This window comes from Setaria viridis, chromosome 8, assembly GCF_005286985.2.
Source record: "Setaria viridis chromosome 8, Setaria_viridis_v4.0, whole genome shotgun sequence".
In the NCBI taxonomy this organism is placed as follows: domain Eukaryota; kingdom Viridiplantae; phylum Streptophyta; class Magnoliopsida; order Poales; family Poaceae; genus Setaria; species Setaria viridis.
Genome location: NC_048270.2, coordinates 9,881,631 through 9,908,617, shown reverse-complemented (window position 1 = coordinate 9,908,617; position 26,987 = coordinate 9,881,631). Strand labels below are relative to the sequence as shown.

Below are 26,987 nucleotides of genomic sequence, written 5' to 3'. Positions count from 1 at the left end.
ATGGTGGAACTTGAGACCATTGAAGTGGGCCTCAAGTTTGCGGATTTCCGCACAGTAAGCATCCATGGTCTCCTTGGTGCATTCCCAGTTCTTGTTGACTTGCTTAATGATGACCTTGGAGTCGCCGTACACCCGGATGCGCTTGACCCCAAGGGAAACGGCAATGTGGAGGCCATGGATGAGAGCTTCGTACTCAACGCCATTGTTGGTAGCCTCATAGTGGATCTTCTTTGCTCTCATATATGTCATGACTTATTTAATATTGCGAATTAAAATTAACCAAAAAATGCCTCTAATTCCAACAATCCAAAAACTAGATAGGGCTTTTTGGGTTGTTGGCTTTGCTGCACAATTGAAACCGAATGTTTTTTATGGAACGAATTACAAGAGATGGGTTGGCAGACTTGAGTTGTGGCTCACGGCTATGAATGTGTGGTTCATTACTAAGGAGAATTCTGTGGAACCGCACACCTCCGTTGAGGTTAGTGTGCACATCTCCGCTGACAATTTATTCAAAGGGGCTATGATCAGTGTTCTTGCTGAGAACTTGGTCGATTCATACATGCAACTTTGCTCTGGCAAAGCATTGTGGGATGCACTCCAGGAAAATTTTGGGGTATCCAATGCAAGGAGCAAGTTGTACATCATGGAACAGTTCTATGACTACAAGATGGTCGATGACCGTTCTGTAGTTGAATAGGCTCATGAGTTACATGCTCTTGCAAAGGACCTTGTCAATCTCAAGTGTGAGCTGTAGGATAAATTTGTGGCCAGCAGCATCATTGTTAAATTGCCTCCTTCATGGATGAACTTTGCTACTACTCTGAAACACAAGAGACAGGAGTTCACTGTAGCCGCTCTGATCAGCATCTTGATGTTGAGGAAAAGGCAAGAGCAAAGGATTCACGTGCATGTGGCAATGAGGGATGTTCTAGCACCCATGTGGTGCAGAAAAGGAACTTCCAGTCCCACAAGAATAAGGAGAAAGGAAAGGCTAAGTTTCAACACAAGACTACTCAGACTACCAACATTAAGAAGAAGAACAACAAGGGAAAGTGCTTTGTGTGCGGTGGTTCTGACCATTGGGCCAAGGACTGCAAGGACAAGCAGCAGCACGGGCGGAAGAAGTCTTCTAATGTTGTTATTGGTGATGCTGAGAAGGGAACATCAGGGTTTGGTAATAATGCTACTGTTCTTTCAGTTTGTCATTTACCAAATTGGTGGATTGACACCGGAGCTAATATACATGTGTGTGCTGATATTTCTTTGTTTTCCTCTTACCAGGTCATAGGGACTGGATCTGTGATGATGGGGAATGGTTCAGGTGCTGCTGTTCATGGTGTTGGTACGATTGATGTGAAGTTTACTTTGGGAAAAATTGTGAGGCTAAAGAATGTGCAGCATGTCCCCTCAGTAAATAAAAATCTTGTTAGCGAATCCCTTCTGTGTAAGGATGGTTTTAAGTTGGTATTTGAGTCGAACAAATGTGTTGTGTCTAAGTTTGGTTCCTTTGTTGGTAAAGGAAATGACTATGATGGTTTGTTTCGCTTGTAATTATCGGACCATTGCAATAAAGTTGTGAATCATGTGTGTAATGATGATGAGTCAAATATTTGGCATTCACGACTTTGTCGTGTTGATTTTGGTTATATGATGCGGCTAGCTAAATTGAGTTTAATTCTAAATTTCACTTTGGTCAAGAATTCTATGTGCCAAGTGTGTGCAATCTAAATAACCCTGCAAGCCTCACAGGGCTGCCGAGCTGAGGAACTTGGCACCGTTAGAATTAGTTCATTCAGACTTGAGCGAAATGAACGGTGTGTTGACTAATGGTGGGAAAAGATTCGTATTGACATTGATAGATGATTCTACTAGATACTACTATGTGTATTTGCTTAAAACAAAAGATGAGGCATTCCACTTTTTAAAGATCTGTAAAGAAGAAGCTTAAAATCAACTTTAGAGGAAGATTAAACGTGTTAGATCGGATCGAGGTGGATAGTACTTTTCAAATGAGTTCAATTTGTTTTGTTAGGAACATGGCATCATTCATGAGAGAACACCACCTTATTCATCTGAATCAAATGGAGTGGCTGAAAGGAAGAGCCGCACTCTAACTGAGATGGTTAATGCCATGTTAGAAATAGCTGGACTTTCTTGGGAATGGTGGGGTGAAGCCATGTTGACTTCTTGTCATACTCTTGACAGAGTTTCTATGAAAAACAATGAGAAGACACCATTCGAGGAAATGCAAGCTCAGACCGAAAACAGATGATTATGTCTTTCTAGGCTATGCTTTTCACAGTGTCGGATATAGATTCTTGATAATAAAATCTGGAGTACCAGACATGCATATTGGTACAATATTGGAGTCTAGAGATGTCACATTCTTTGAGAGCATTTTTCCTATGAAAGAAACATCTAGAAATTCTAGTCATGAATTTATTAATTCTCCTAAACATAATGTTGCAATAGTACACTTTGAACAACCACATGAGGAAAATCATGACAAGGATGACAATGAAGGCAGTCGAAAGAGTAAGAGACGAAGGACTACAAAGTCTATTGGTGATGACTTCATTATGTACCTTGCAGATGACACTCCAAGAACCATTCATGAGGCTTATGGATCTTCTGATGCTGACTATTGGAAGCAAGCAATCAGAAGTGAGATGGATTCCATAATGTCTAATGGGACTTGGGAGGTTGTTGGTCATCCATACGGGTGCAAACCTGTAGGATGCAAGTGGGCGTTCAAGAATAAGCTTAGGCCTGATGGTATTATTAAAAAATACAAGGCAAGGCTTATGGCCAAGGGTTACACCCAGAAAGAAGATGAAGATTACTTTGATACTTACTCACCAGTTGCCAGATTGACCATGATTCGAGTACTATTATCCTTGGCTGCCTCACACAGTCTTCTCATCCATTAGATGGACATTAAGATGGCTTTCCTTAATGGAGAGTTGGATGAGGAAATCCATATGGATCAGCCTGATGGATATGTAGTAAAAGGTCAGGAAGGAAAGGTGTGCAAATTGTTAAAATCTTTGTATGGCCTGAAACAAGCGCCTATGCAATAGCATGAGGAGTTTGATAGAACTCTCACGTCTCCAGGATTTGTTGTGAATGAAGCCGACAAATGTGTGTACTACCGCTTTGGTAGGGGAGAAGGAGTGATCTTGTGTTTGTATGTCGATGACACATTGATCTTTGGAACTAACCTCAATGTGATTGAGGTGGTCAAGAGCTTTTTGTCTCAAAATTTTGAGACGAAAGACATGGAAGTGGCTGATGTGATTCTGAACATTAAGCTACTGAGAGAAGGCAATGGTGGGGTTACTTTACAGCAATCCTATTATGTGGAAAAGATATTAAGTCGCTTTGGTTATAGTGACTACAAGCCTGCTCTCACTTCTTACCATTCTAGTGTGATATTGCGGAAAAACCGAAGGATCGCAAGGGATCAATTGAGATATTCTCAAGTCATTAGCTTCCTAATGTATTTACTAGTGCTACGAGGCCTGACATCTAATTTGCTATGAGCAAACTCAGCAGATTTGTTTCAAATCCCTGAGATGATCATTGGCATGTTCTTGAAAGAGTAGGCACCGTGAGTTATGGAATTCACTATGCTGAGTATCCTAAGGTACTGGAAGGCTATAGTGACTCAAACTAAATATCAGATACTGATGAGATAGAAGCCACAAGTGGATATGTGTTCACACTTAGAGGTGGCACTGTTTCTTGGAAGTCTTGTAAGAAGACCATCTTAACGAGGTCAACAATGGAAACAGAACTCACAGCACTGGATACCTCTTGATGGCTGAATGGCTTTGTGATCTCTTGATGGATTTGCCGGTGGTTGAGAAACCAATACCGGCTATCCTAATGAACTGTGATAATCAAACAGTGATTGCCAAGGTGAACAGTTCTAAGGATAACATGAAGTCATCAAGGCATGTGAAGAGGCAGCTAAATTCTGTTAAAAAGATGAGAAACTCCGAAGTGATAGCACTGGACTCTGTCCAAACGGCTAAGAATCTGGCAGATGAATTCAAGAAAGGTCTTTCACGAAATGTGATAGACGAGGCATCGGGGGAGATGGGAATGAGACCCACATGAGAGTTATGTAATAGTGGTAACCTGTTCCATTTTATCGGAGATCCCGTGAACTAGAATGGTGAAACAAGCTATTGAAAAACTGAGAAGGAGAGTACTATTATACGAACCCACTCCATTGGAGATGCAATCTCTCCTAAATCTGCATGGCAGGTTGGTAAACACCTTAATGTGATCCGAGTGGCTTATCTTAAGCAAAGATGTTAACCTATAGAAATATCTTTTGAGGAACACACATATATGAGTTTGATTGCTAGTCACAGTCTCTGAGATTGGGTAATCTCTAGAGACTCATGAAAGGCCCAAAAGTATGACTTATATGCTTGAACCAGAGGGGGATGCATTTTGCTGCCTAGTATCGATAAGGACCTAAATGAAACTTGTTCACACAAAACTGGCAATTCAAGGCATAGTCCATTGTTCAGTTGTGGACAAATGTAGCTTATGCACTTGGTGGAACTGATGTGCCTTGGAATTTGATGGGGATTGTTAGATTAAATGGGCCGGTGGCCTACTAATTCAATTAAATCCCAAGGTCCATTCACATGGTTGTAGTTACATTTGTAATAAAACCACCTTGAAAGTTGAGAGGGTACGTAACCAACTTACAAGGTAGAGCCATGCTGCACCTGTTGAGAAGTTGAGGAAGGGATAGTAGGACGCCACACGCGCGCACTCGCTCACCTCGCCTCGCCTCTCCGAGCCGAGACTAGCCGGACGTGATGTGTGGGTTGGGCTTGGTCTAGTTTTGCAGTTTTTAATCATGAGTTGATGACTAGTAACTAACACAGTGTTGACTGACTAGGAACTAACATGGATTAAAAGGCTAACAACAAATGACTAGTAACGGTTGCCCGTTGATGGCTGGGGTTACCGTAACTTACCATTTGATGGCAACCGAGTAATGGCAATTAACCTGGACGCTCAAAAGTCTATGCTGCCTAAAAGTAGAGGCGCTCCTTCTCTATCTTCCGCACGCTACAAATACTAACAGAGCTACCTAAAACCACTCGTGTGCTGCATTTTGCTTCTCTGTTCCGGCGACCTGTGGCATAGGGAACATGCCGGAAGAGTAGGCTTCTGAAGCTACGCCCTTTGCCTGAAACTCTGCACCCGAGGAGTAGAAGGGCGACTACATGGAACAGGCTCAACAAACAATGTCGGGTAACGGCGCATTGGGTTCCTCCAGAACTGGCCCCACCACAAGGTACTTTCTGGTTCATTATTTGTTTTATGTAGCATCCATCGCATGCTTTATGTTTATCGCTATACACACAAAGGATCATGCTCATGTCTTTGCTGTCATATATGTCATGACTTATTTAATATTGCGAATTATAATTAACTGGAAAATGCCTCTAATTGCAACACCCGGTGACTGGCATAAGATCACTCACTTGTTCATATGAGTCGTTCACCTACATCACCAGCATGTGTCCTTTGAACTGTGCAACGTACCAGCCTCATTCCGAGGTGCATGATGGCCATTTTTTTACATGATTGAGAGAATCATGGAAGTCTTCACAATTGACTTCTGCAGCAAATTATAGGATCACATTAACTATGGATGTGCCAAGTTATACTATTTTAAAACTCCAATTTCAAGCATGCTTTTCAATGGCCATGATCAGTGACGGCGCGGCCTGTGCTTAATAGTCAAGCCCCGCTGTACATCTATCTAGTGGCTGCAGCAATCGTGCTGCTGATACTGGATCACGTAAAGGATTGCAGAGATGCACAAAGACCCTGTCTCTTTTTCCAGGGAGTGTGATGCTGAGGCATCAAAACCGCCGTGCACCACAGAAGCACTGTTATTACCACATTACTTCATTTTATAGCGAAAAAGGTCAATTTACTCTATCTAGCACCCACACTACAAGATGTGCATATATAGCCGTTATCATGAAAGTAGCCTGCCTGACCAGCAAAGTAGAGTTCATGCTCTAGCCAGTCACAAACCACAACCATGTCACGCATCACGCACGGTATTGACAGGAGGCTTGTTTGTTAACTCGCCTGATTCTTATATATACAAGGTGCTTGCAGTGCACAGTATGGACGAAAAATAGCACTACGCAATCCGCTTCTAGCCTCCCACGTCTTGTATCTAACAATAGGATAGATTTGATCAACTTCAAGATTTGCAACTTACAATGCTATTTTCTCTCTCCCCATAAGTAGGAGATAATTAAAAGTTTGCCCAAATGTTGAACCACTTCCTTTCCTTAGTACAGTACTTCTCTCCGTATCAGATTTCTTCTCTGATTTTTTTTCAAACAATATCGACCTTATCTGCTAATAATATAGGTTAAAAAGGTTTCCCTCAGTTAATAATGTAGTTGAAAAAGGCAGCCCTCCAGGCCGGCCTATCAGAGCCTCCCATGTCTTCATTACCTTAGGACTACTTGGGCCACCACCACGTCATTAATTAAGCCTAAGATTATTTTCGGGTGAATCATTCATATTAAGTTTCATGGTATGTTGTACTCGCACACTGTCTCGATGATATATAAACCTGGGGAAGCTTTGGTAATATGAAGTGCTAGTATTTTGCAAAACCTTAGTCTGCGAGTAGGAAAGAGAGGCAGAGGGAACCGAAGCTCAACCTTCACGATCGCCATGACTGCAATAAGCAGGACTGCCACCAGGATGATATGTGGCATTGGCACATCCACTGAAGGTACCACTTGATACACGGTGCAAAGCCTCAACTGGTGATGACTAAACTGGACAAAGTAGTCGAGCCTAACCTCTAGCCACACGCATAGCCTTGTCAGGCTTCGTATCATTGGCACTCAGTTAACTCCACCGTCGGCAGGTGGGAATCCTCTGATTCACAAAATAGAGCTTAGAACAGGGCGCGCGCACTGGGCAGGGCTCAGTATGGATTAATAACAGTGCTGCTGAAGAAATAGCAGTTCTCGATCCTGAAGCACTAGCCCTCTACGTCGTGCAGAAAATGATGAATTTAGTTCACCTTGAAGTTTTGTCCATAGAAGCTAAATCCTGTATCAGTAGTAATTCACACTTTTCTCCAATGTTGAGCTACTTACTTAGCTTGGTACAGTGCTCCTCTAAGTATCTGATTTCTTCTTTCTTCTTTCAAATATTAGATGTACAAATCAAAATTTAAAGAAATAAAAAAGATGTTGTCTGCTAATATGGCTTAAAAATGCTTCTCTCGTCATAAATTCATTGTTGTAGCACTGCCTACATGAATGGTATGATACAATGGAAGATGGTTGGTGGAAGAAAACCAAATAGAAGCCTCCATGTATTTGATTGTGTGCGAAATGGTGATGTTGGGGGGTGCTGCCCTGCTGCTTAATCCATGTTGGAACATTACGCAGCTGGTTTTAACGAATCTTCTTGGATGGGAAAAAAGTTGACAGACCTTCAATATTTTTTGCAAAAGCTACAAGTGAACGCAGAATGGAAGACGTTTAGTGAGTTCTGAGTTCAACTTTTTTACCAAAGTAAATTGGAGGTAGCTTGATAGTTTTCCACATGTATATAAGTTAGTTTCGGCCCACATTCGTTCAACTTTTTTTACCAAAGTAAATTAGAGGTGGCTTGATAGTTTTCCGCACAAGACAAACACCCATGGAGCAACATCTGACTTGCAACGAAAATTGCATTCCTTGGTGGGCCTGTATATAAGTTAGTTTCGGCCCACATTCACCTCACCTCCGGGCCACAGACCCACGTCAAAGCCTTCGTATAATCCTGACCTCGTCCAACCAACAGAGAGGGAACTCAAATTTCTCCGGCGGCGCCCCTACACTTTCCTGGATCTCGGTCCACTCCGTGCCATGGCACAACGGCAGGGACAGCCTCTCGGGTGTCCACACTTAACAAATACAGTGCCATGCCATGGATCAGTATCTGACACCAGCGTTAATCGAAATGATTTGTCAAAGTAAGAAGAAGACAAAATAGAGGGATTATGACGGTGTCGTCATCACCTTTAGGGTATATCAAGCAGCAATCAATACGTAGCGGAAAGATAAAAGCTGACTCCCTATAAAACCTAGCAAACAAGCAAGATTGAGTACTTTTTAACATAAAAAAGTTATTGACATGTAAGGTAAATCAAGGAAAGACTAGGGTTTCTATGCAAAAATTTATCTATAGGTGAAGTGTAACACTGTTTGAGCTTTTAAAACGAAGTTATTCACATAATAATGTTGTTTTGGCCCTGGAGGGGGAAACAAGCCTCCCCTGCCAGTTCCCATATCTTTGAGGCAGCGATGGTTAGGATCCTGCTTATTTTAGAATTACGGACATCCGCCCCATATTATCTACTTTTACCGGAAGGGCATGACTAATCAAAGAAAGATTTAACCATGTGAGTTCATGACCGAGAGCCTCGGCTATTCAAATAGATTTGTTTAACTCTGCAGAGCTCGTGCAATTTACCCATACGATCAGGTAGCCCATACCAAGGCCTTTGGTGGTACCACCCTACAAGAGCCATACCCACCAGCGTCCATCTCTGGATGACATCCTCTAGCTCCATCCATAGACAACACTGGGGCCCAAGCATCGGCCATTCAACGTCCACTTAGGGACAAACCCGGGAAAAGATGCATCATAACATGATATTAAACAGCTCCTCTGATCCTCAACCAATGATCCGTGCTGGCCGGACCTGGGACTATGCCAAGGTCCTGCTCCAGCCTATCCGTTACCCACTGTGGCCTCTTGGGATGGTTTAATAGACATAGTAGTGGGGTGTGAACCAAGTCCTCATATAAATAGGCACTCCCGACGGCTATACCGTTAGGTTGTATGGTTGTACATATACGGTGGAAAGACTTGCTCAATGAACCGGTCCTTATATGACCGAGATAACGTTGGATAGGAGCCCCCTGCGAGGCTACCCAACTTACCTCGCATATAGTTGTCTCCTTTACCTAAACTCACACCATTTGTGTATTCTCTGAAAGAAAAAATTGGAAATAAAAAATATGAGGTCTAATAAGCCTTGGGCACAAGGATTTTCTTAAGGTTTATAGCAAGAAGGAGGGGAAAGAGGCTTGCTCCTTGGGATATGCCTAACCTTATATTTTAAGGGGGTATGAAACTATGTAATACAATATTATTACCTTGGTTAATTTTGGCATTACAAATATAGGATAAAAGCATGATCAAGGGGTTGGTCTTAAGACTTGCCTTGCTTGTCGAGCGAAGATTTTGAATCCTTACAACGGAAAACTAACTCCGAGGTGGAACATGACCTTCTCGGAGAGAGCTTAAGTTACTATTTAAGAAAAGAAATTGTTGTCGCCAGATTTTGACACGAGTAAAATCGGCAGTAGGGGAAGAGGAGATTGGAAGATGCGGCGAGATACAAGGGTGATGATTGAAAATCGGCCGATTGGTGCTACAGTCAAGGATCGGCCAATTGATGCTACAGTCGAGGATTGGTCGATTGATCCTTGGAGTTCCGCCTCGCCCGACCCCTGAGGCTTGGGATCGGACGCGCCCGACCCCCAAGGGAGGATCTCCACCTCGCCCGACCCCTGAGGCTTGGGATCAGACGCGCCCGACCCCCAAGGGAGGACCTCCACCTCGCCCGACCCCTGAGGCTTGGGGTCGGACGTGCCCGACCCCCAAGGGAGGACCTCCGCCTCGCCCGACCCCTGAGGCTTGGGATCGGACGCGCCCGAACCCCAAAGGAAGATCTCCGCCTCGTCCGACCTTAGTCCCCAGGGTCGGGATGAGTCTGAGCCCTCGACATGTGGGTCTTGATCGGTTACCCTCATGCCAAAGAGGTGATCGGCCGATTAGGAGGTTGGAATAGTTGGGCCGATGTGGGCTTAAAAAGATTATAAAGATAAAGAAGGAGTCAGCCCATGAAGTGCGTAAAAATAGTACGAATCGTACTTGTAAATATTTGTTTTCCGTTTAAAGTTAGGGATAGAGTTCTAGTCGGATAGGAAGTCATTTGTACGGGGCTATAAATAGCCACCCTTATGGATCTGTAAAAAACAATCAACTCAATACAACAAACTACCTTTTTCCTCGTACTTACTTTCAAGCAGGCGACTTCGCCAACACTTTTTGTTCTTTTTCACGAGTTCGTACGGGTTAGCGGGGCTGCATCAACTTGACCTCCGGCTGATCTTGTAAGTTCCGTTTATCAAGTAATTTCTAAGCTTTAACTTCGGGCGCATCGCTGTCGTTTCGTTTAGATTTATTCACCAGTTATCGATACTTACTAGAATTCTAGGTTTTACCTGTTGTTCTAGTTTTATCACCAATTATCCAGCTAGGAATCAGTATCTTCGGCTTTTCTTGTATTTTGCTGTTTAATCTATCTATTTCACGCATAGCCGATCAGATCTGTTCCTAGTGTTGCTACTGTAGCGTTGTTTAGATTACTCTAGTAGTTTTCTTTATGAACGTTGCCTGGTAATCGGTTGCATCATAGCCGATTCCTTTATTGCAAATCGGCCGAATCGCTGATAAGATTTCTCAAGATCGGAACCTTAGCCGATCGCAACCCCTGGGAACTGACACGTTTATTTCCTTGCCAATCAACAGGTCAGATTGGCTGGCACGCCGCGCGAACCGCACCAGGGCAATCACCCGAACAGGAGCTAAGCAGATTCTCCCGGGTCGTGTGTCCGACGCTGGGAATTTGATCAGTGATTTCTAGCGCCAACACACTTTTGGCACGCTCGGTAGGACCAATACAACCGCCACCATGTCGAAAGCTGCTGAAGTCTCCGAAGATAACGTCATCGAAGTGACAGAAGCAGATCTCAGGGACGACCAGAAGGAAGAACTAGAGAGGCAGATAGCATACTACCGGAAGGCATGCCTGCAGTCCTTCAGTCGCACCAGGAGCGGGGAGACTATCAAAAAGACTCCATTTCCAACTCCCCGTCAAATCACAATCACCGAGGACTCGGACAAGATGTCCGAGATGGTTCAGCAGTCCGTTTATCAAGCCTTCATCGATCAATCCCCGATGCTCACGAATACGGTGTACAATGCCGTCATCAGCTCCTTGGCTAGCGGAGTATCTCAAGGGTACAAGGGACCGGCATATGCTCCGCCGATTTCACCAAACAAGAGTTATCCGAATTCGGCTTCTCAGCCGATCCAATTTCCAGTTGGGGGTTCAGGCGCTTCCTCATCATCGATTCCTATGGGATTTACTGGCACGCAACACCTCCAGCCACATCCCGTTCAGTTGTCCTCTGCGCAGTTTCCTCCGGTGAATCCAGCGCCTTGGGGGGCACCATCAGCGACGGCCGTTCTGGATCAATCGGCCAATCAGGGAAGCCCCCAATTCCAGACGTCTTTCCAGACAGCCACTCGACCAACTATGCCGCCGTACCAGCCTGTCGCACCAGAGATGGGCAAAGCAGCCGAGCCCATACTATATGATGAAACGAGTGGCTCATTCAAGCAGCCGACCCCGAATACGCAGCCGGCTATAACACATCAAATGCCACATACTTTCACTCAGCATCAAGTCATCCCGCCGCCGATATACCAGCACGTACCAGTCCCTCAGCCGACGGTTTACCAGCAACAGCCGGATTGGTCGGCACGTATAGCAGAGGTGATTCAAGAACAATTCGGCTTGAAGCCGAAGGCGCACACCTACACCTACAGGACACCGTACCCGTCTACATACGACTTACTGTCGTTTCCTCATCGGTATAAAGTTCCTGACTTCACCAAGTTTTCAGGGATGGACGACACCTCAACCGTAGAACACGTGAACAGATTCATCATCCAATGCGGGGAAGCAGCAGCGCAAGATGCTCTACGGGTGCGGCTTTTCTCGTCATCCTTGTCTGGGTCGGCCTTCCAGTGGTTCACAACCTTACCGCCCAACTCGATAATTACATGGGCTGATCTGGAGAGGCAGTTTCATAAATACTTCTACGCCGGGGTACATGAGATGAAGCTGTCCGATTTGACCAGCCTCAGGCAGAGAAGCGACGAGCCGATATCCTCATATGTGCAGAGGTTTCGGGAAATCAGGAACAAATGCTATTCTCTAGCCCTGACTGATGCACAGCTGGCTGACATAGCCTTTCAAGGTCTCCTGCCTCACATCAAAGAAAAGTACGCCTCACAGGAGTTTGAGAGCTTGAGCCAAATCGTCCACCGATTGTCTGGTCAAGAGGTACGTTCTTTCGATCCACGGAGAAACTTCCAGAAAAAGGTGGCATACTTAGAAGAGGTTGAGGCCGAAGAAGATGCAGAAGTCGGTCTTGCAGAACTGGTTAAAGGGAAGAAGCCGATATCATGTCCGTTCGGTAAAAAGGAGCCAGAAACGTTTGGCTTTGACACTTCAAAGGCCGATAAAATCTTCGACCTCCTCCTCTAGGAAGGACAGATCAAGCTCTCGCCATACCATACTATTCCTTCTGCCGAACAGCTAAAGAAGATGAAATATTGCAAGTGGCACAACGCTACGTCCCATGACACTAATGAGTGCAAAATCTTCCGGCAGCAGATACAGGCGGCTATTGAGCAGGGCAGACTTAAATTTGAAGTACCAACAAAACCAGCCAAGCCGATGAAGATCGATCAGCACCCCTTCCCCACCAACATGGTTGACACGGGAAAGAACTCGCTCCAAACTAAGGTGCTGACATCCGAATCGGCTAAAAAGAGTGGCGCCGTAGACCCCAGAAATCAAGCGGCGCTTGAAGACGTCAAGGGGAAGCGGCGGATAGAGGACGATGACGGCGGATCAGGTGAACCACGCATTACTTCCCAATTCCTGCTCCACAAATATCAGCGGCAACATGAACGCTCAAGATCTCGGGAAGAAGCGATGCGGCGACATGAAGATCACTGGAGGTGCCCGTTTTTCATCCACTGTTGGGAAAGCAACCTCAGATTGCCTTCGGCCGATAATTGCCCGGAGTGCAACGGCCCGTATCGTAACAATCGGCCATTCAAAAGGTCTCGCTCCAAAGATGGGAGGCCAGAGCCGATCAGCAGGAACTGGCGCGACCAAGACGACCGGCGCCCTCCCGTACGTGATCGGCTGGGGGGCAGAAGTGACCGATATGACCGGTCGGAAGGCAGGCGCCATGATGGGCCAGGGGGCAGATTTGATCGACATGACCGGCCAGAAAACAGGGCCAGCGTCCACAGTTGGCTTGAAGAGACGGCCGATGCTCGAGTATCAGATGAGAACCCTTTAGGACGCGAACCGGAATGGGAACGCGCCAGGCCATGAACCAAACCAGTGAACCCCAGGTGGTGTCCCGATGGATTGACCAAGTCTCAAAAACGAAGAGTCCAGCGTCTCCGCCAGTGGGAACAGCAGGAGGAAGAACAACAGTACACGACGGACAAGAGGGAAGGCAGGTCTCAGGTATGGTGCCCCAAAAGAAACGACAGAGGAGGCGACGAATCGGCAGCCGACATCGGCATGGTTTTCATACTGCCGATGGAATTTATGACTCCTGCCGACAAACAGGACATATCGGCAATAGAAGAACAGATGGCGCAATTGGCTTTGGAGCCAATGACAGCCACATTCGAGAAGCCCGAAGACGACAAACGGCAACACCTGAAAGCGTTGTTTCTTAAAGGGCATGTCAACGGCTGACCCCTCACCAGATTACTGGTAGACGGAGGAGCTGCAGTCAACATCATGCCATACGCCGTGCTCCGGAAGCTTGGGAAGGGCGATGATGACCTGACCAAGACTGATATGATGCTCAAGGACTTCGAGGGCAACGTATCCCCCGCTCGCGGCGCCCTCTGCGTCAAGCTCACCATCGGCAGTAAGACCCTTCCTACTACTTTCTTTATTATTAATGGCAAGGGGTCCTACAACATGCTACTCGGCTGAGACTGGATACATGCAAATTGCTGCATCCCATCGACAATGCATCAATACCTCGTACAATGGGTCGGCGACAACATCGAAGTGGTCACCGCCGATTCCGCATACAGCATCGCAGCAGCCGACACGCAGCAGTGGAGCTGCGAAACCGTCAGGTGCATATCCGGAAGAGTATGGGATACTGACTTCTTCAAGGTGCCCGATTTTGGCCTACAGCCGATCCGAGCAGTCCGCTCCGAAGACTCAGATTAAATGGATCAGTTCGCCCGAGAAGATGGGAAGCTGGGACACGAGTTCACGTCGGCCGACTCATTAGAGATGATAGACTTAGGCGATGGTACCAATCCAAGGCCGACATATATTAGTGCAAATTTAGATCCGGAATACAAATGTAAACTGACAAGTTTGTTAAGAGAATTTAAGGATTGTTTTGCTTGGGAGTATCATGAGATGCCCGGATTAGACCGATCCATTGTTGAACATCAGCTACCCATAAAACCAGGATATCGGCCGTATCAACAGCCTGCACGGCGGTGCAATCCTAAAATCCTACCAGACATAAAAGCCAAAATAACTCGGCTAATCGAAGCAAAATTTATTCGGCAATGCTGTTATGCCGAGTGGATCTTCAACATTGTACCAGTATATAAGAAGAATGGAAAGCTACGCGTGTGCGTCGATTTCAGGAATCTTAATCAGGCCACACCAATGGACGGATACCCTATGCCGACGGCCGATGTACTGATAGATGCCGCCGCGGGACACAAGGTTATTAGTTTCATGGATGGAAACGCTGGGTACAATCAGATACTTATGGCCGAAGAAGACATACCCAAAACGGCCTTCAGATGCCCAGGTCACCTTGGTTTATTCGAGTGGGTGGTAATGACTTTCGGCTTAAAAAACACCGGCGCTACGTATCAGAGAGCCATGAACTACATATTTCACAAACTCATCGGCATACTGGTAGAAATCTACATCGACGACGTCGTAGTCAGGTCAAAAGGACACGAGGAGCATCTGGCCAATTTGCGAAAAGTGTTGGAATGCACTAAGAAACATGGGCTGAAGATGAACCCGAATAAGTGTGCCTTCGGCGTATCCGCCGGACAATTCTTAGAATTCATGGTACACGAGCGAGGAATAGAAATCAATCAGAAGACTATAGCGGCCATCAACAAAGTCGTGGCCCCGCAGAATAAAACTGAGTTGCAATCTCTAATCGGCAAGGTGAATTTCATCAGAAGATTCATATCTAATCTGTCTGGGCGAATCCAAGCTTTCACACCACTATAAAAGTTGAAACCCGACCGGGAGTTCATATGGGGGGAAGAGCAACGCAAGGCACTGGAAGATATCAAGCAGTACTTTGTCTCACCACCGGTATTGGTCCCTCCTCAAACTGGTAAGCCGTGTAAACTATATTTATCAGCCAATGAAAAAGCTATTGGGTCGGCTCTGGTCCAGGAGTTCGAGGGAAAGGAACGAGTAATTTATTATGTCAGTAGAAGACTTCTGGATGCCGAAACAAGGTATCCTCCAGTGGAGCGGTTGTGCCTATGCCTTTACTTCTCATGTACCAAACTCAGGCACTATTTGCTATCGGCGGAATGTGTGGTCGTGTGCAAAGACGACGTGGTAAAATACATGCTGTCACTGCCGATTTTGAAAGGACGAATCGGCAAATGGATCTTAGCTTTGTCAGAGTTTGACCTTCGGTATGAATCGGCGAAAGCCGTCAAGGGTCAGGTCATGGCCGATTTCGTCGCCCAACACTGCGGACCAGAGGCTACCTTCGTGGAACCGGTACCTTGGACTTTATACTTTGATGGATCGTCATGTGGGGTCGGATCAAGAATCGACATCGTCCTCATATCGCCTCGGGGGGCAAGCTATGATTTTTCTCTGCCGATAGAAGCGACCGCCACTAACAATCAAGCAGAGTACCGAGCTGTACTGAAGGGATTACAATTGCTAAGAGAAATCAAGGCCGATTCTGTCGAAATTTTTGCAGATTCCATGCTTATTGTGGATCAATTAACAGGGAAGTCCGAATGCAAGGACGATGTGTTGAGGATTTATTACGAAGATTGCTTGCAGCTTTTGAAAGAGTTCAAATTGGCAGTTATTGAACACATCCCAAGGAATCACAATGAGGACGCCAACAAGCTCGCCCAACATGCATCTGGGTATCGACCGATTCAAGGCGCTATGGCTCTAGAGCTCGCGGCCGATGACTGGCGAAAAGAAATTGCCGATTACCTGAAAGATCCATCTAAGAAAGTGGATCGGCGGGTGCGTTTCCATGCTACCAAATACGTACTACTGGAAGACAACTTGTTCTACCGAACAATTGACGGCGTCCTACTGAACTGTCTGGGAACGGAGGAGGCTAAGACTCTGATGGGAGAAATCCATGAAGGAGTGTGTGGAGCCCACTAGTCGGCTCATAAGATGAAATGGATGATCAGGAATAATGGGTATTACTGGCTGACAATCCTCGAAGATTGCTTCAAATATTATAAGGGATGCTAGGATTGTCAGAAATTCGGGAATGTCCAACATGCGCCCGCGTCGGCCATGAATCCCATTATCAAACCATGGCCGTTCAGAGGATGGGGAATAGACCTCATCGGCCAAATTTATCCTCCATCAAGCAAAGGGCAGAAGTTCATTCTGGTGGCCACTGATTATTTCACAAAATGGGTGGAGGCAATTCCGTTAAGGGCCGTAACATCGGCTGCCATGGTTGACTTCGTAAGAGACCATATCGTCTACCGCTTCGGCATTCCCCAGACTATCACAACCGATCAATGGACGATGTTTACGTCAGGAGAATTCGAGAAGTTCACGGCCGATATGGGAATCAAATTGTTAAATTCCTCTCCATATTATGCCCAAGCTAACGGCTAGGCCGAGTCCTCCAACAAAGGGATAATAAAGTTAATCAAGAGGAAGATAGAGGAGCAGCCGAAAAAGTGGCATCTATGTCTAACTGAAGCCCTATGGGCATACAGGATGGCTTGCCATGGGGCCACCAAGTTGTCCCCTTACCAGTTGGTGTACGGTCACGATGCAGTACTACCTTGGGAAATAAGGGCGGGGTCGAGACGCGCTTCGCTCCAGGACCAGTTAACGGCCGATGACTACTCCTCACTCATGAAAAGGGAACTTGATGACTTGGCTGGCCAACGATTGATAGCTTTGATAAGCATCGAGGAAAACAAGAAGAAAGTGGCCAGGTGGTATGATAAGAAGGTCAAAGTCAAACAATTCTCTCCAGGGGACCTGGTTTGGAAGTTAGTGTTGCCGATTGGGTCAAAAGATCCTAAATTCGGTAAGTGGTCCCCTACATGGGAAGGGCCATATAAAATCGGCAGATGTGCTCCAGGAAACGCTTATATTCTGGAAACAATCGAAGGAGAAGAGTTTACCAGGGCTCCGAACGGAAGATACTTGAAAAGGTACTACCCTAGTATATGGGTCGGAGCATAAAGGATCGACCACGATAAACAACACACAGTCGATACAAAAGGATTCGTCTAGAGAAAACACGTAATCGTCCAAATCGGCCGATGTATTTCATTCGGTACGGACGGTGGGTTACACGTCCGACAAGGTACAAGTCACCCTTAGAACAAAAAATAATTAATCATGCTTTTTCTTACGCTCTCTCTCAGCCCGACCTAGTTCTATCAGAAGACGGATGTACTCTTCTTCTATCTCTTTCACCGCAGCCTCCGCTTCGACTTGATGGGGGAGAGGGTGGCTCCGATCCATTGCCGTGCGTGATGTTCCTACTGCTACATCTTCAAGGACGATTTGTCGAGGAAGCAGATGACTTCTGTCGGCTTGAGGTCGCCGGCGGGCATTGCCGTCCAGAAAATCCCAGATCCGTCGGATGTCAGCAGGGACATGCTCTTGGAGTTCGTCACGATGAGCCCTGATTAAGTCCTTGTCTTCTTGCGACAACGGTTCGTCGGAGTGCATGAGTTCGATGGCTCGTTCGAGTTCAGGGCTAAGGCGCCGTGGCTATGGAAAGTAACGATCAAAAAGGGGATTCCTTTCAGAAGATCTAAACTAAGAAAAAGGATAGAGGCAAAACCATCACCTGGTTAACAGAGGAAGAGGAAGAGGATGAAGAAGACATGACTGAAAGGCGCACCGACGAAAGCAGGTTGGGAAGATGAAGCCGAGCTAGACTGGTACTCTCGGAACGGGGACCTAGGCCGGCATTTATAAGAAAGGGAGGCGTGGATGTTTGGTAAGAAGCGTCCCATCGGAAGTGAAAAAGGTAATAAATAAAAGGGGGCGCCACGAAGGACGGTCAAAGGGGGTATTAAATGTTTGTACAAGAACTACCAGTACTTTTACAGGCCACCCAGAAGGGCATCGATAGCCGCGATCGCTCGGCGCCGGATCTGATCGGCAGAGTCCAGGACGCGTTGGTCATCTTCTGCCGATCCGGAGACTTCTGACGTATTGCGGTGGAGTTTGAGGGCTTCGTGAGCTAGGTGCTGCCTCTCCCGCTTCAGATCGGTGATGACAGAGGGGAGTTCCTAGAGCCTCTTCTCTTCGGCGTCTATTGCCTTGGTCACCTGCTCCATCTCCTTGGCAAGTTCCGCCCTTCGGCGTTTGAGGCGGTCTATCGTGCCGACGATCCCCGTGCAAGAGTCCTCCAGAAAGTGAATCCGTTGATGCACCTCTTGAGCTTGACGCTTGTATGTGTCTTCTTCTTCACGAGTCTTGGTCAACTTGGCGTGATCGGCCATGTGGCGCAGGGCCCTAAAGACCGGAATCCTCATTGACTCGATATATGCGACCGGCGCCAAGGCCTCTTCTGCTTCTTCTGGTACTCGCCCACTGACGTCACCAAAAAGTTGCCGAATCGGCGAAGCATCTTATACCAGTCGGCCGATGTCCTCTTGAAGAAGGGATCGGATGCTTGCGAGTTTGGCACGAACGTCGTCAAGAACAGAGCTCAAGGTGACCTGGCGAGAGGCGACTTCCTCGTCATCGGAGAGTGCGACCGCAAACGAGAAAAGGCTGTTGTTGGGAGTATCTTGTTCCTGGAAAATAACAAGACAAGAAGAGGGACAAGTCAGTCGATGATGGTAGCAAATCGGCCAAGTAAGGAGAAGAAGTCTCTTACCTCCTTAAAACGAATTTCTTCAAGTTGCGGTCGGGAAGCTGTTATCCTCGATTCAGGGGCTGGTTCCATTGATTCATCATGAATAGAAGACTCCACCGTGATTGGTGCTGTGCTCGGGCCGGCTTCCTGAAGGATGACCGATTGGGTTGCTGCCAATTGTTGCAAGTCCACAGGAGGGTTTTGTGCAGTCTAAAATAAGATGAGTCAGTATGAGGATGGCAATCGGCAGGATGAGACAACAAGTTTACCTGCATAGCTTCCACCAGTAACGATGCAGCGGCCGCTCCAGCTTGCGTGATGACTTGAGTATCCACTTCTCCAGCAGCTGGAAGGGGCAATACGGCCAAAGTTTCTGTCGATGTGATCATAGGAGGGTCGGCCGATTCTATACGAGTTCGTACTCGGCGACTGGTCTTCTTGGTAACCTTCTTCCGTGCCTGCTTCGATCGGCCGGCGATCACATCCACGGAAGGGGCATCATAGCCGATAAGAGGGAAAATGGTGTAGGGGTGATGATCCTCTATCGGCCGACCACTCCGACTGTGTGTTTGGGGAACACGGTTTTCAGATTGGAATAACAGCAAGATGTTAGTGCACATATTTAAATGCATTAACAAAGGAATGAAGATCGGTTAGGGGAAAATACCTCGGCGTTCGGATCGATGTTGGCTGGATCCAAGAGGTTGCAGTACGTTGATGCGGAGGCGCAGAACAGGTACTGTTTCCATTCGGCCCACCATAACTTGAATTGTTGGACAGCAAAGGGAGCTACTATCCAGTCAGTCAGATCTATGGTGCTAGAGTCTGGTATCCGATCTCGCAGCCGACTGTAGTCGAGGCCCTTGGTGAGCTCATCTCTGAACCTTGCTCGGCCGATGAAGTATGCCTGAATCGGCAGTTGACCCATGCCGAATTGCTGTGCTGCAACAGAAGGATTGTAGAATTCATATGTAGGGGCATCTTTTCCTGAGAAGAAGTTGGCCGGTAAGATCCCTGGTTTAATTAACTCATCTGTTAGATCTTCGTCGAATCGGCCGGTGGTTGAGTCAAAACAAGGAGGGAGTTCGAAGATTGAGTCATCTCTCCGATAAGGGAACCAGACGGTTACATCTTCATTGAAGCCGTTGTAGAAGCACCGGAAGTATTCGGCCACCTTGGTCGCAGAATACGAGCAACCAGAGAAGGCCGATGCCGCTTCGCCAAAGGACATACACCGGCGTCGGGCAGTAAGGTTCTCTTCCGATTCGACGCTGGGGAAAGTCATATTTTCTACTCGCTCCTGAGAGATCTCACTCATATACAAGTTCAGCCACAAGTTAATGAACCACCAGGGCCCACCTGGGTTTCCAATCGGTTCCCCTTGGGATAGCTTGATACCGATTTGATGAAGCATGTGGTAGACTGCTCCCAGTAAGTGCTTTCCGAGAGGAACCGAAGTCCCTATTGATAGTGCTTCGGCCAGAGCTTGGGTATTGGTAGATGGACCAGCTGCTCTCCCACAGAAGAAGTGCTTCTCTAGCCACATCATCAGGAAGGCCGTATACTCTCTGTTCTCGACAGATCCGGCCCTTTTGTTGCATCTAATGAAGCCTTTCCACCCGCCGATTCCCCTTGTGTCCAGCTGATGTGATGTTGCGGCTATAAGGCGGAAAGGGGTGTCCGGGGAAGAGATGTCCAGGCCGGTCAGCAAGACTACATCGGCCAGTGTGGGGGTCATGGGTCCATGTCCAAACAAGAATGCGTTGAGAGCATCGGACCAAAAGTAAGAAGCTGCCATGACTAACGGCTCATTCTGTTCCATTTGGGACAAGGATAGGTCGATGCATTGGCCAATTTTGAGCTCGTCCCAGTGGACCTTCTTGGAGGCGGCTATCCGCTGATACCATTCCCTCCAACCAGGAGTTTCGTTCGGCCAAGACCTAAAGGTACCTGACCAGTGATCTAGGTCCATGGTTGATTGTTTGAAGGGGATCCTATGGGTTTCCAAGTTGATCAGGTCGGTTGGATCTGGATTCCCCATGGGCCCAAGGCAGATAAGGCCGAGGTTTTCTGTAAGGCGAATGGTGATGTGATGCCTAACTGCCTAAAAAGGAAAAGGGGGTGCGAGGGTAAGAAATAGATCTAAGGAAAATGCACTTCTGATAAGGGAAGGTTTCGGTATTAACCTCCGGGATGAAGCTCCTCGTAATCGGCGGAGTCGCCGATGCAGCTGCAGATGATGAAGCCGCCAATGGGATCTCGGATGAGGCTTCAGCTTTCGCCAATGGAGCTCTTTCTTCCGTCAATGGAGCCGCCGCTGTCGCTACTGGAATCTCCACCGAAGGCGCCACTTCCGGGGTTTTGCGCGTCGGTGAGGTGCCTGAAGGTGCCGCCATTGGAAAATAGGAGGGAATGCGAAAGAAAGGAGGTGCTGGAGAATTGGAGGGCTAGGGAAAGTGTTGGAGGAAGACGAAAGCTTGTGCGCTGGAGAAGAAGGACGTGAGCTCGTAAGGAGTACAGGATGTGCTGATATTTAAAGAAGGTCTGAGAAGGGGTAAAAGCGGAATTTTTACCGCGCCGGCGTTTCGAGTTTTCCGGGAGTAGTGGTTGTCGTGGGCGCCTGTTTTGAAAAAATTGCAATCATCAGGTTGGAGACCGCGAAACGGAAGGATGTTTTCGTGGCGTCTGTTTCGGATGGGAAGTTGAAAAGAATTTCGAAGTAAAGATTACGTTTTACTCCAAAACTGGGGGGCATGTGTTGACGCCAGATTTTGACACGAGTAAAATCGGTGTTAGGGGAAGAGGAGATTGGAAGATGTGGCGAGATACAAGGGCGATGATTGGAAATTGGCCGATTGGTGCTACAGTCAAGGATCGGCCAATTGATGCTACAGTCGAGGATCGGTCGATTGATCCTTGGAGTTCCGCCTCGCCCGACCCCTAAGGCTTGGGATCGGACGTGCCCGACCCCCAAGGAAGGATCTCCGCCTCGCCCAACCCCTGAGGCTTGGGATCGGACGCGCCCGACCCCCAAGGGAGGACCTCCGCCTCGCCCGATCCCTGAGGCTTGGGGTCGGACGCGCCCGACCCCCAAGGGAGGAACTCCGCCTCGCCCGACCCCTGAGGCTTAGGATCGGACGTGCCCGACCCCCAAAGGAAGATCTCCGCCTCGTCCGACCTTAGTCCCCAGGGTCGGGATGAGTCTGAGCTCTCGACGTGTGGGTCCTGATCGGTTACCCTCATGCCAAAGAGGTGATCGGCCGATTAGGAGGTTGGAATAGTTGGGCCGATGTAGGCTTAAAAAGATTATAAAGATAAAGAAGGAGTCAGCCCATGAAGTGCGTAAAAATAGTACGAATCGTACTTGTAAATATTTGTTTTCCGTTTAAACTTAGGGATAGAGTTCTAGTCGGATAGGAAGTCATTTGTACGGGGCTATAAATAGCCACCCTTATGGATCTGTAAAAAAACAATCAACTCAATACAACAAACTACCTTTTTCCTCGTACTTACTTTCAAGCAGGCGACTTCGCCAACACTTTTTCTTCTTTTTCACGAGTTCGTACGGGTTAGCGGGGCTGCATCAACTTGACCTCCGGCTAATCTTGTAAGTTCCGTTTATCGAGTAATTTCTAAGCTTTAACTTTGGGCGCATCGCTGTCGTTTCGTTTAGATTTATTCACCAGTTATTGATACTTACTAGAATTCTAGGTTTTACCTGTTGTTCTAGTTTTATCACCAATTATCCAGCTAGGAATCAGTATCTTCGGCTTTTCTTGTATTTTGCTGTTTAATCTATCTATTTCACGCATAGCCGATCAGATCTGTTCCTTGTGTTGCTACTGTAGCGTTGTTTAGATTACTCTAGTAGTTTTCTTTACGAACGTTGCCTGGTAATCGGTTGCATCATAGCTGATTCCTTTATTGCAAATCGGCCGAATCGCTGATAAGCTTTCTCAAGATCGGAACCTTAGCCGATCGCAACCCCTGGGAACTGACACGTTTATTTCCTTGCCAATCAACAGGTTAGATTGGCTGGCACGCTGCGCGAACAGCACCAGGGCAATCACCCGAACAGGAGCTAAGCAGATTCTCCCGGGTCGTGTGTCCGACGCTGGGAATTTGATCAGTGATTTCTAGCGCCAACAGAAATAAACATGCAATCAATCACCAAACAATAGTAATCCAAAGTTTATTGAAAAGGGTTCAAGGAAAGTTTCCAAGGAAGAAGATGGTTTGAGATGAATAGGTGTTGACGGTCCTTATTACCAAAAATCCAACCGTCAACTCCTGTATCAAATAACTCTATAACAATCACCAACTTAGAGGTAGGAGCTTTATTCTAACTATTTACACAAGCTTTGGTGAAATGTTGTATATAGGAACCCATAGGTGTATAGAGGGACAAAATAGGCTTAAATAAAGAAGAAACATATAACACAACAATCTACACAAGCTCAGGGGAAAAAAGGGTCCACATGATAGGGCAAACCATCCAAACCGAAGGCAGGCCCAAAGGCCTGGCACCTATACTCACCTGGAGGCCCATCGGAGTTACTCACACTGGCTTCCAAATTGGTTGTAGCAACTTGTATTCTCCCAACTAGCTTTGCCAATAGCCGATCCCATAAGCCTTCTTATGAATTCTACCATGCTTCAGTGTTTTCTCGTCAGATGGGATTTGGTCAAGTTCCAATCAGTCTGTTTTTCATTGACAAAGTGAAGGAAAGGGACATGATCACCACTAGCTCAGAATATGAAAGTTTGACTACCTTGACTTCATCAGTTCCCTCTTTTGACTTGCTGGATTGGGTTGGTACCAGGTGTCATCTGAATCCTTTGATTGATGGTGGATGAATGCAAGAGCCATCTCATGAACCGTGTAATGGTCCATTATTGCAAAAGGCTCTATCCTGATTATGCACCATCCGATGGAGAGGTAATTTCTTAGTATATTACTTCATTTGCCTTCCTTTCTTTTGATCAACTATAACATTCCATGTCCTTTTAGGAAAATGAAGCTGCTGCTCTTCTCGTAAGCTTGAGCGACAAGCAAATTGCCTATGGTCCCCCTACTTCAGAACCAATTATGGGATCCGATGCCCCCCAAATTTCTGACTTGCTCCAAGCTTCTATCACAAGCAAATGCAAGCCTCCATCCAAGCTGCCAAGCAAGAAGAAAAAGAAAGCCCTTGTATCATGAATTGGATCTCCATCGACTTCAGAGGTATGCTAATTATTTTATCCTTGTTTACCCATCTCTTCTAGAGTTAATGATCCAAATCTAATCGGCCATAGCGAGCAAATTCCCCACTTCCTAACTTCCAAGAACCGCTAGCCGATAGAGCACCGGAAGAATCAGCAGCAACTCCGGAAGAAACACACCTCCAGCTGAAGAGAATGGTCTCAGAGGTATAATTTTACCAATCTTATTCACTGATTCCACCCTTACATCATGCTGACCACAAATTTGCTTAGTTGTTTTTGGGAACATCAGCTTCAGCATCGGCATCGACATAAGCATCGACTCCTTCATTGAACACGGAAATCCCAGAAGACAACCTTGTGCTGAGCTGACAACAATCGTCGATCCAAGAAATCATCTTGGTAATATCCATTTTATCCATAAAGAATTAAGTTTCTACCCAAAACATATCCTAATTCAAATTCATTTGCAGGAAGGTCCATCAGTAGCAGAAGCAACAACTCTACCAGAAACAACTCCAACAGCTAGGAAATCACCAAGAATTACAGCCGATGAAGAAGACCTTGAAGGCAGCACTCAAATGCAAGGAATTCCTACACAAGTATGTAGATCTTGTGCATCTGTTGAAACACTAAATTCCTGATCTAATTAGTTTTCTCCACAGGCTGTCAATCCATCAACGTTAGACCTATTCTCTTTCAACATAGAGGAATTTGCAGAAGAAGAAGATACTAGCTCAAGTCATCCAGTGCAGAGCCATCTAGACATCAAGGATTAGCAATCAGCCATTCTGCAATTGTTGTGTCAAGACACATCTCTGTTCCTAGAAGATGTTGAGCCGATCTAGAAGTTGTTCAGGCAAATCAGGATCCATCTAACTGACGAATTAATAGAATTACTGACTCCTGCCGCCTTCATTGAATCGCATTACTCACAAGTCCAGGAAGCCAAGAAGCGCATAGCCAACCGTCAGGCCAACCTTCAAGCTGCTACCCAGCTGGTTACCACCCAGTCTAAGGCCAAAGAGCTAAAACAAGAAGTTGATAATCTCAACGCTTCTCTCTCCTCCGATCACAGAGTCTGAAGACCATGGAAACCGAAAGAGATCAACTGATGTTGGAACTAGATCGGGCGAACAAAGCAATTGCAGAAGCTCACGATAAAATCAACGGCTATCCGTCTGCAATTCAGGAGAAAAAAAAGAAGGAACAGAGAACATTCACTAACCAGGCACGTAATCAGCATCAGCGAATCAACAAAGTTTTAGGGTCTGATGAAGAAGATTTCCAACTAATTTTCGACGTTGACAAAATTCGCCTGCATGCAATACAAGCAATGGAAAGGGCCTTGTAAAGAACGATTAATCTTCTTTTGAATTTGTTTGTAACTTGCGTGCAATTATTCTACCATTTTGAAAGTGACCTTTCAATGCTACCTTTACTCCTCTTGACCTGATGCAAAGAATTCTCTTTACCACTATAGGCCAGGCCAAACATCACGAGAACACTATTTCACCTAGCAAAAGCTGAAAGATTCCTACCATTATGTCTCACGAATCCCATGTATTACCCTGGATGCATATCAGCAACCTTGCTATAAATTGACCACCAGCGCTAGCACTTCCACCAGAAATCATGGCTCAAAGAATAGAACTTGAAGGCTAGAAACTCATAATCCTTGCAGCCCATAGAGGATCCATGACCACCAGGTGCCAGAAGAATTCTCGTGAAATAGACTAGGATGCTCCTTCCATTAGTAGTCTCTTTTGTCAAGCTAGGAGGTCGATGCAAGAAGAATCCACATGACATACCTCCATTACCATCTCCAGCGAGCTTCTTGAAGATGCTGGAACATAAGGAATCCACCCCACGTCAAACGTGCATTTCCTCTTGTATTTTTCATTGTATTTGTTGTTCTAAAGGTGATACCCCAAGATATCGGCTATCTAGAAACAATAAATGGAATAATCGGCTTTTGTAATCAATTGATATGAACAAGTTCGCATGAAAAGCTTATTTTGTAATGTTTTAAGTCTTATCAGAAATACTTTTCACACCAATATGAAATACTATCAATCTTTTCTGAACAATATATATATTTTTAATTTTTTGTGCTAAAGGCGATATCAACAGGTATCGGCTATCTAAGGCAATGAATTAATCATCGACTTTTACATGATTCGGCTTTGACTAATTACACATGAACATTACAAACTAACGAGTCAGCTGACAGAACCATTTTCATCTACACTTCCTCATTATCTGTTGCACTCGTATGGAACAAGAATCTTGTAGCATCAATGAACTCATATTCTTCCCAAACTTTTTCAGATAAGCATAGTACTTTGTCAGATTTCTAGAAAGGAATATCTGCTGCAGCGATTAGAGCAGTTTTATCGGCTGATACTATTTCCACCATATCTTCATCCCACTCAATTAGTAGCTGGTGCATAATGGATGGAATACAACAATTTGCATGAATCCAATCTCGTCCAAGAAGAAGATTATATGAACTTTTACCATCGATGACAAAAAAAGTAATAAGCAAAGTTTTTCTAGCAATCGTCAATTCGACGTTCAAGATCCCTTTAGCTTCTGACCTCTTCCCTTCGAAATCCTTTAGGATCATGTTAGTCTTGATCAAATCTTCTGGACTCTTCCCAAGCTTGCGGTAAGTAACATATGGCATTATAT

At 46.1% G+C, this 26,987-nt stretch overlaps 1 pseudogene; it reads left to right on the top strand.

The window, feature by feature from the left end:
* Positions 1–25,058, top strand: LOC140220206 (uncharacterized; annotated as a pseudogene).
* Positions 25,059–26,987: the final 1,929 nt, after the last annotated feature.